Source organism: Aplidium turbinatum, chromosome 12 (genome assembly GCF_918807975.1).
Source record: "Aplidium turbinatum chromosome 12, kaAplTurb1.1, whole genome shotgun sequence".
In the NCBI taxonomy this organism is placed as follows: domain Eukaryota; kingdom Metazoa; phylum Chordata; class Ascidiacea; order Aplousobranchia; family Polyclinidae; genus Aplidium; species Aplidium turbinatum.
Window position 1 is genome coordinate 14342679 of NC_137483.1, and position 11257 is coordinate 14353935.

General features: G+C 39.9%; 1 long non-coding RNA gene across 1 annotated transcript; it reads right to left on the minus strand.

The window, feature by feature from the left end:
- Nucleotides 1-3297: 3297 nt before the first annotated feature.
- Nucleotides 3298-5002, minus strand: LOC145780520 (uncharacterized). Its single transcript, XR_014290662.1, has 4 exons — nucleotides 4894-5002; nucleotides 4491-4568; nucleotides 4129-4239; nucleotides 3298-3508 (listed from the first exon to the last, which is right to left on the minus strand). It is a non-coding gene; the product is annotated as an uncharacterized LOC145780520 (long non-coding RNA).
- Nucleotides 5003-11257: the final 6255 nt, after the last annotated feature.

Genomic DNA, 11257 nt, shown 5'->3' on the forward strand with positions numbered 1-11257 from the left:
TACGTTAGGAAATGCTAGGGATGGTAGAAGTAGGTATTCTACTGTCCCTAGGAAATGCATACCGTACATAAACTCATTTGCATTGATGAATCTAAACATTTGAGTTTCTTTGCTGCATTTGCTGTTAAAATGGTGTTGTTTTAGCAGTGCAGAAAAATAAATCATCTCTTCAGGCAGTTATTCTTCTAGCTCATCTGGATAATAGTGAAGCAATGTTTTAGCACTCTCTTTAATTTTACATTTAGACAAAGTGTTTAATTCTGCCAGAAACGAAAATCTTACCTTATTTGATGACAATCGTATGCTGCAATTCGGGATTTCATACACAAATAATTTGGTCATTGATTGGCAAATATGAGTCTACTTTGAATCTGCTCGGTGGATCAAGTGATGTGTCTTCAGATCCACCTTCGCTATCCAAGCATGCTTTTCTTCTCTTCTTTCTTGAAATTTCTTCCATATAGGCCTAATGATGACAGCCACTAGCCTACCCTTTTCTTCGAATTCTTGAAATTGAGATCTTAATGTTCGAACAAAATCATGTAGACCCTGAAGCAAATTTGTTGCCTTATTTAAAATAATTTTCCTATCCTGCAGCACCCGACTGGTTTTATGAAACCGTTCCATTATGCCGACCATAACTCAATTCAAATAACGCTAGGTCTCGAGCCCCCTTGGAAATTAGCTGACGCCTCCCTGGTTAAGAATCACTGGTTTACACAGTTAGCATTTGTTCTATGATTTTCGTCCTTTATTCTTTCTATCCTGATAATAAGCATGTCAGTTGCTCTTAGTAAGTTGTTATCGATGGGCCTGGGGCTGCAGTCCCGTCATCCCCCGCCTTCATCCGGCCCTGGTTGATGGTGCTGTTGAGAGGTGTCGCTTGTACATCTTTAATGTAAAATTTTTAAATTTTTTTTTTTTTTATTTCTCTTAGATGTAGCTTATAATTATTTCTGAAGAGGACACTATGTGGTGTCGAAAACGTTAAATTTAGTAGTTTTTTAATGTTTTTTTTGTGTGTTTAATGAATGTGATATCCGTTAACGTTACTGAGTATTATATGTATCTGGTACAAGCCAAGCTCTCTACCAAGGCTCAGACATAACATCTTGTTAAAACATAATCAAGTTAATCATCTGACCAATCCTAACCTTTCTTCATTAACTTTTGCATTTACCACATTCCCAGCACTAGCAGAGGTGAACAAGAAAAGTCACTTTTTGACTCCAGCTCCGGTCCTGCTCCGAAAGTATTCTCCGGCTCCGACTCTAACTCCGAAATTCATTTTGAGATGAAATAAGCGTGAAACTATCTTTGTCAAATAGTTTTTAAAAAAACACAACAACAAAAAACACCCGGGCTTTTTGACCGGGTTTTTCTCAAACCTGCTTTTGCTACACTATGCCCCTCCCCGGACAGGATAATAACTAACTTTTATAATTTAATTTAGGGTGCTTTTAACAGAACATTTTTGCACGTTAATCATTCAATTACCACTTTGGGCCCCTAAATTGCTCGCAAAGCACTCGATTACCTTTCTGGGCCCTTTTGCTAGATTACGGGCCCCCCAGGACTAAAGAATAACAACTTTTATGCTTGAAATCAGTCGTTTAGGATGGTTTTAACCAAACATTTTTGCGCGTAAACTATAAAACCACAATTTCGGGCACCCCAACAAACACAGGCCTGGGCCCTTAAGGGTACGCCGTACCCCCCTCTCATAGGCCTTGGTATCTGGCAAGGATTGTCAACGTAGCCTACAATCCAAAATCGGAAATAGGAGTGATTACATGAAATTTCTCCTCTATTTCTCCTAACCTCTACTCCCCTTTTTGCCACGGAACTTCGATTCCAGCAGGCCATAACTCTGGTACAATAATTTTCAAGCTCTTCATAGAATTTTCATTGTTGGTGTCCACCATCCTGCTCCCACTGTTGTCAACCAAAGCTTGAATAAACCGATTACGATCAAAAGAAGGGTAGTCTCTACGCCGAGCGTTGCTGGTCCAACGCTATGCCTTTGAAGGAGTAGTTTTTTGTACTTCCAGGACTCACTTTCCCAAAAACCAGTGGCGGCTCGTGTCTTTTGCTCATGGGGGTGCTGCAAATAATGATGTTAAATGTGACGTCATAGAGTGGCAGGAACGGACGAGCGCCGAAGGCGCGAGCCTTCTAGGGGGGTCTGGGGGCATGCTCCCCCAGAAAATTTTGCACTTTTATATGCTCTAAAATGCCATTCCTGGTGTTTTCAGGACAAAAAATAAAAATTTGAAGCAGTTGAAAATGTGGATCTTTAGAACTTTGAAACAAAAATTTTTTTTTCTTAAAATGAAAAACCTGACTTGGCGATTATACATCACTTGCACTTAGAACACTTGCACACAATCTTCCTGAAAGCAGATAATCAATACCATGATTGGTTTGAAGGTAGGTGGCAAGTTCAACTACTGCTCCCATGGACTGAATGCAAGCTGTGAGTGTCTTGTTCAAAAGCCCAGCCGTTCCACATCCACCCAAATCTTCAAAATTTTTGTTTCCTCCTTCATGAAAATGCACTCCAACATGATTTTGTTCATGGCTGATGCTCATCATCGGCATATGAGCAGATCTTTTCAGGATAGATTGGAGGGCAGGAAATCACCAGTCACTCAGCAGTCTTGTCGTCCAGGACATGGCTGATGCTTAATAGCATGAACACAGGATCTCTTTTTTTCTCTCCTGAACAAAGTACCAAAATTTTATAGGCTTATCATATCTGCACTATACTGCTTGTTTCTTTGACATCCACAGACTGTACAATGTACATACCTTTAAAACAAGTTTTAACAGATATTACTTTTCAAACATTGGTGATAAAACTGATGTATCGAGCAGTTTCTGAAAATGCTGAACAAGCTGTGCTGTTCCAAGCCACGAACAGTTGATTCATTAAACACCTGCATGCCAAAAAATAACTAGTTAGTGGTCACACAAAAAAACTAGTAAAGCATTGACATGAACACAAACCTTGCACATGAATACACAAAAAATTTTCACCAACTATAGTTGTGTAATGCAGAATTAGGCTCTTTGCACTTGATTACATGTTCTTCAAGTTTTTGAAGAAGTTACATTGAATGCATTTTCTACCACTGTACATTTGTACAATAATCCATTTATAAGAACGCTAACTAAAAACCTACTGAAAGCATGCAGTGGAGATGTCCGTGAAATGTTGCTTGGATTTAATGAGGATTTCTTTAGTTTGTTTGCAACCTTTAATGGTGTGTCTTCTTCCACAGCATACAGGCGAGACACATGATGAAATTCTGCAATACATGACTGACCAAGCAGGTGCTCATGGCCAGCACAAGGGAGATTCATCCGTTTCCTTTTTCCAAAATTGTTGTAAATATTCTTCAGATTATGAGTAAAATAAAAAAATAAAAACAGCTTTTCCTCTTTTCTCAATGGATGCTCTATGCTGTGCGAAAGCTTTCCACCACACAGATCAACAAACAATTTCCTATAAAACAAAAAGTACAGTTTAAAGTAGTGACAATGGTACATGTAGTCATAGATGGGACTTTTTTGAAATAACATTTATAAAAAGTTACAGAAGCAACAGGCAAAAATTTGCCTTCTGTAACTACAATATCAGGTCAAGAAAAACAAAAATAAAAATCGTAATTCATTCTATATTAATCTATAAATTTTAACATGTAGAATAGCCTACTTGTAATACATTTTTCAACCTTCAAGTTTGATGTTTCCACTACGTTTAATGCATTAAATTAAAAGGTATTTTCCCATGAAAAGATCTATAAAATTTATGCATGGGCCAATAAGGGCCATATAGTGCCGTTTGTGTTTTCAAGATAATGGTAAAAGTAGCAACAATAACTATGGACTTATCAAACAAAATAGGAAATGCTTTAAGCATTTTGACAACATGGTAACAATTTTATGGTATCATAATAGCATATATTCAGATTGCTCACATAACTAGGCAGACTCATTACTCTATCATTTACTTTGTTCCACAACTCCTGATGTGTCCACAACGGCATGATGTCGGTGTAAATTATGCTATGTTTATTATTTGTTCATAAGAAATCAACATTACGTCATTCACCAACAACGTACCGATGTTTCATGTATATCTAGGTCAGCATTCATTCTCACAGAATCATGTGCTTCACTATCACCATCTGTACTTGCAGTATTCTTGTGAGCAGCAGTGTCTTCAGCTATCCACTGAAGCAAAAATACCAAGTAGGATTAGTAAAATAATTTGCTACCTGCATGGTAGACGGTAGTGTACTAGGCATTGGTAGGCCCCCTCAGGCCAGTGGTTTTCAACCTATTTAATCCCTGCAGCCTTAGTTAACTGCTGATTTGTTCTTCCACCCCCAAGACGACAAGCATTAGGTTGGGGTACAGGTTATCAAAACCTAATACTGCAATTCTAACTAAATACCATAAACTATTAATTAAATCAACAGTACTTCATTAACTTGGCGTCTTTTTGTAAGTTTGTCGCCAGGAAGAAGTCGAATGTGATCCTTCAGCTGTTGCACTAGTTCCTGGTGGTAAAGAAAAAGTTGGTGGAATGCACCAGGCTTCAAGTCTAGTCTTTTGGCATATCCAATTTAGAATTGAAGAAACTTTTCGAAGTCTGCTTCTTGAAAATGCCGACTCCAAATTCTATGATGTGATTTTGGTCTACTCCGCTGACTTGTGGTGTTGACTGTTGACAAATGTATTCCATTGTAACATGTAATATGAATAATAAATAAACAAAAGACACAAACTTCCTACAGTGCATGCTGCACATGCATTATGCAGGTTATAACTCGGATTAACACAAAGGTAAACAGTGGGATAAACTACAAAAAATAAGTTACTTACATATAAACTGCTCCATGTAAACTGGAGCCAAGCTTATTTATAGATAAAATCCATTCTTCTTGTTTTTTTTTTAGCAAAAAGGTTAATGACTTTGTCATTAAGGTTTGGGTGAGTCTTAAAGAATATTTTTTCTGTTAAAATGACCGCAAGAGCATTTAGCCTTTCTTGACTCATAGTACTCCTCAGAAAAGTTTTGACTCTTTGACTCTTATTGGAACATCAGGTGTAGGACGGCCTCTTCTCTTTATAGCAACTTTATCCTGAAGGGACAGAGCTGTGAAAAATTAAGTTACGTAGCAGGTCACGCACTGTTACAGAACCTGTTTCTTGAGAGAGTATGGTTGCCATGACTTCCAATTCTTCTGCACAATAGTAATACTCTTTTAAAAAAATAGTCAAAGTAGTGTATAAATCAACACAAATCTGCAATTTATATATAGGCTTCCATTAAGGTTTGATCTGGCATAATGGATTTGATGTTTGATATGCAGTTTACAGATTCATAGCCTATTCACTGTTGGCATATGCCAGTAGTTCAGTTCAGTTTATTTTTCATCATTAACGTTTCTGGAATGAAAATGGTTGTGCAAGCTGCAATTAGGCCTGTTGTATTATGCGCAATCTGTATATCGTACGTTCTCTCTCGTGGCGTCTTTCCGAATGCCAGCACAATTGTCCCTCGTGTTTATCCCGGGACGTCACGCACGAGTGACCACAATATTAGCATTATACTACATCTCCCCGACAAATACGATAGAGGGAAAGCAACATAAGTATGCAGAATCGTAAAAGCATTTCGCATACAGAAATAGGAAACAAAACAGTAAATCAATAATAAACATGAATGCCGTGCTCTAACAGAGCACATTATATAAATACAGTAAGTTATAATAGAATGGAACAAGGCGAAGTCTAAATTTGTAATTGTCTGCTTACATGAATAACTGAGTGGTTACAAATTACATAAGTGAATAGTAGGCTTTTGCTAAGCCTTGGTTTTATAATAACAGGTATGCCATTACATTTTATGTTACGAATTCTTTATATTTTTCTGGTTTTCTAATAACGCGCTTAGGCCTTCCTGAAGGCTCAAAGTTACTTCGACTTTCTGCAGGTGTATCACTATCACCTCGTGATGCGGGCCTAGGTGGTGGTTCCGGATTAACCACAGTGTTATTTGTACTTGGGTTGTCAGGCGAGGGGAAACTTATTAGAAATTGTCTATTTCGCCTCAATGCTCCCCCGTCTGGAGTCGCCACTACATACGATCGTGGAGTGTCATAAGGTTTCTCTACTACTCCAGGGGTGACTGTGTTATTGTTTCTGATGAGTACTTTACTTCCTGGAACCAAAGCAGGTTGTTCTTTAGTGCGATGTCGTCTGTTGTAATTGAGGGCTTGCTTTTCCTGATCATCTTTCTCCTTCTTCCGTAGCGAATCGAAGTCAGGCCATTGTGGAGCTAATTGTTTTGGGTGTAGGGGGAGATTGGACTGGAGTCTTCTTCCCATGAAGAGTTCTGCAGGACTGTAACCATTTCTTAAGGGGGTACAGCGGTAAGAAAGCATCGCGTAGTAAGGATCACTATTTTTCTTTAACAAATTTTTGATTGTTTGAACGGCTCTCTCTGCTTCGCCATTGCTTTGAGGATATCTAGGGCTAGAGGTTATATGCTTCACTTTTAGTTTGTTTATGAAATCTGCAAATTCAGCGCTTGCAAACTGTGGACCATTATCTGAAACAATTACCTCCGGGATACCATAACGAGAGAATATGGACTTGACGTGGTTGGTAACGTTTACTGCCGTAGTACTCACAAGCAAGAGTGTTTCAATCCATCTAGAAAAGTAGTCGACAATCAATAAATATTGTTGGTTTTTCCAGTGAAACATGTCCATTGCAACTTTTTGCCATGGTCGTTCAGGTCTCTCTGTGCACAATAGAGGTTCGATAGTTGGTGAGGAATTTCTCAGACATGTGGGGCACGATTTAACCATTTCTTCTATTTGCTTACTCATAAATGGCCACCAAACAGACCCTCTCGCTCTTTCTCTGCTTTTGACAATCCCAAAGTGTCCTTCATGAACTCTGTTTAAAATATCAAGACGTAACGAGGGTGGTATTATCAATCTGGCTCCTCGCAGTAACAAACCGTCCTGGACCGTAATCTCGTCTTTGACTGAATGGAAGCATTTAACAGCACTCGATAAGGCATTCATACGCGGCCACCCCTCTTGTGCATACTGCATTACTTGACTGCAGACCGGATCATCTTTTAACCTTACACGTATTTCATTAAGTCTCTTCTCCGAAGCTGGGAGTCCGTCCATTATCGACATAACGTAGGCTTCAGAAAGGAGGCGAAGTTCTTCGTCGGATGACGTGGGCGAGTCTACAGGTGATCTGGACAAGGTGTCGGCAATAATTAACTCTTTGCCTGGGATGTGGCAAATATCATAGGTGAATCTCATCAAACGCATTCGAAAGCGTTGAATGCGGGCGGGCAGTTCGTCGATACCTTTTTTTCCTAGAAGAGAGACCAAAGGCTTGTGGTCTGTTTGAACAAGAAACTTCATACCGATCAGATAACTGGAAAACCGCTCACACGCCCATGTGATGGCTAAAGCTTCCTTTTCTATCTGCGCGTAACGTTCTTCCGTGTCACTCATAGCTCTGGATGCGAACGAAACAGGTTTCCAAACATCAGAATCCTGTTTTTGAAGAAGAACTGCTCCTAAGCCAAATGAGGAAGCGTCAGCAGATACTATTGTCTCTAGCGTCGGATCATACAGTGCTAGTACATCGGTTGAACTACATATAGCTTTGATGTCATTGAAAGCTGATTCTTCTTTCATGGTCCAAGACCATTCTGTATTTTTACTCAACAGCTTACGTAGATGTTTTGACTTTTCTGCTAGTTGATTTGTAAATTTTCCTAGCTGATTTACCATGCCCATAAATCGACGCAATTCAGAAATGTTATTGGGGCTTTGCATTTTCAGAATAGCGCTCACTTTGTCAGGGTCAGCACGGATGCCGTCGCTATCGATAATATGACCAACAAACTTAATGGACGTTTTTTCAAATTCACATTTATTGTTTAGTGTCAGTCCACTTGAAGACAATACTTCTAAAACATCAGCTAATCGTCGATCGTGCTCAGCGTGATTTGCTCCAAACACCAGAATGTCGTCCATTTCGCACACGACGCCGTCTAACCCAGAAAGAATGTCTGACATCGTTCGCTGGAAGTACTCTGGAGCGCTGCATATGCCAAATGGTAGACGATTAAAACAATATCGTCCAAATGGGGTTATAAATGTGGTTAGGATTTTCGAGCTTTCCGAGAGAGGTATTTGCCAAAACCCAGATTTAGCATCTAGTTTAGAGAAAATTTTAGCGCCACTCAGCTGGCCTAGAACCTGGTCAACGTAAGGCAATGGGTGTTTTTCTCGTTTGACGCTTTTGTTCAACCTTGTGTAATCCACACATATTCTTACGCTGTTGTCTTTTTTGGGCACTACAACCATTGCGGCACACCAATCAGTGGGACGTTTAACTTCTGATATCACTCCTTCTTGCAGCATACGGGATAGTTCGACTTTAACTTTTGAGAACAACGGCAATGCAACACGTCTGGGTGCACGAACTTGGTAAGGAACAGCGTCATCACACAACGTTATCGAATATTCTCTTGACAGCTTGCCAAGATTGCAAAACAATTGGGGGTATTTTGCTGTAATTTTCGCTTTCACTGCTTCGGGACTAGAAGTCGAGTTGACGAATTTAACGATCTGTAGGCAATTTATAGCAGGGAAGCCTAACAATGCATTATTAGCGTTTTTAACAACATAAACGTTTTGACAGCTGTAATTTTGTCTGTACGTAAGTCTACAGTTAAATTTGCCCAACACATTTAAAAGATTGCCACCTGGGCCTTGCAATTGTCTGTCCGTTTGGGAAAGCTTGAATTTACCCAAGTGCTCCCAGATATGAGCTGGTATAATTGTGACTTCTGCACCCGTATCAACTTTAAAGGAAACTGGGAAATTGTTGATTAGAACATTCACAAACCAGGCAGACTTACGTGATGTCGTTTCACTTGCTTCATTGACGCTTTTGTTTGTCTGATTCCTACAATGTCGAGCAAAGTGTCCTATCTTTTTGCATTGAAAACAAGTGACTGTCTTTGCTGGACAAGTTTCTCCATTGTAATGAGGCGATCGACCACACTTCATGCATTTCTTTGTAAACCGCTGTTTCTCTTTTCTTACGATGGTTTCAAGTTCGCCGCTATTTTGTTGTGTCATTTCTTTACAAAGAATGCCTTGTTGTTGTTTTACTGTCTCGCTTTGCCGAACAAGGTCGATTGCCTTTTGCAGTGTGAGGTCTGTGTCCATCTGCAGGCGTTCTGATAATCCTTTGTCTCGAATGCCTACTACGATGCGGTCACGCACCAGTTCATCATGAAGCTCGCCGAACTGCAAGCCTTCCGCCATGTTGTACAGGCAAGATATGAAAGAACTTGCCGACTCAGTTTCGCCTTGGTTTCTTGTGTTAAACTGCGCGCGCTCAAATATAATATTGCGTCTCACAAGAAAATGTTGTTGGAATTTAGTTTTAACTACTGAGTATTCTTTAGAATTTTCTGGCGAAAGCTTAAATGACGGCACTATTTCTTCAGCTTTATTGCCCATGCAGTAGATGAGCGTGTTGACTTGTAGTTCTCCATCTTTCTCTGCTAAACCTGAGGCACTTCTAAACCGTTCAAATCGCCTGATCCACAGGGTCCAACCGCTGGGATTTGAGAAATCGAATTCTGCTGGAGGGTTCACTTGAAACATAGACATGCTTCTTATACTGACTAGAACTTTAACTTAACGATTGTTCAAAACTGCATCGCTGCCACCATGTTGTATTATGCGCAATCTGTATATCGTACGTTCTCTCTCGTGGCGTCTTTCCGAATGCCAGCACAATTGTCCCTCGTGTTTATCCCGGGACGTCACGCACGAGTGACCACAATATTAGCATTATACTACAAGGCCTACCATCAATATACCAACATGCCATATAAACAGGAAGTGATAAAACCATGGCGGTTCAAAACATGTCATGCAATAGCTGGGTACCGGATGTACACTTGTACAGTAGGCCTACTACGGTATACAACTGTAGCCAGCAAAGCTGTCAGCTACCGTACTAAACCTGTTAAAGTTAAAGAAAATAAATGTAGCCTATGCTGTAAGCATCTGTTATTAGTCCAACATCAACATCATAATTGTCTAAAACACTGACGTCTAACTCTCCAAAAATACTTAATCTATACTAGTCTAACTCTAAACAGGCAAAACATCTCAAAAAGCAACTGCAAGTTAGAGAGGAAAAACACACTCAGCTGCATGACTAGCTTCGACTGACAGGGTTGCCAATAGTAATATCGCTGGCTTACAGTCCAGCTGTTTCTGTCGTAACAGAAATTTCAAGACTACAACATGGGCAACATGGTACTGCAAAAAACGCAGCACCCTCTCCCAGCCAAAATCGCCGCTTCCAAGAGATTCGCGCATGCGCAATACAGCACAAACAAGCCGAAACTGGGACTGCAGGGAACTGCAGTACCAGAGTTTCCGTACCAGAATTTATTTAATGCGGTGATTTGTGCTATTGTTTTCTAGATATGACCAGGGGTTTGAGTAGACTTTCAAGAAATACACATACATTAGGCTATAAAATAAAAATTATTTAGCTAAAATTAACACTATTAAAAAGTGCTCAATGCCTGGCAAAAATTGCTAAGCAGAGCGTTATCAAAGCAAATACAGAAATTACGCCAGGGGGTGCTGCAGTACCGCAGCACCTTCTGACGAGCCGCCACTGCCAAAAACACAACTTCATCAAACGATTACTTTCCTTCTTGAACAGCTTTTTTTATTTGAAATAGAGAATTAACCGTCCATTTGACGTGACAATTAGTTACGGTACTACGAAGTTGTTATTCCCAGTCTGGAGAGTTTCTGACAAAAGCGATAATTGTTGAAGACAATCTTTTAAAAGCGCCAGGTCTTCTACGAATTCCTTAGCGGTCATTTTGATGCAGAGACCTCTGAACATGACCCGATCTGTTGCTCTAATATTCTTCCTTCTGCTAGGGTTTTGAAGTGTTTATACAATGCTGGGAAACTATTTCACAGAGCATTGATAACATATGAGAAGGCAACCCAAAGCACACCGAAAATTTTACCCACTTTCCTCAACTCGACATCGAACTCTGTTGCAATGCTGCTCAGTTCCCGATGCAACTTCGCGGATCTGGAATAGCTAATGTAAGTTTTGTCAAAAAATGCCTGTAGCCTACGTGATAAAA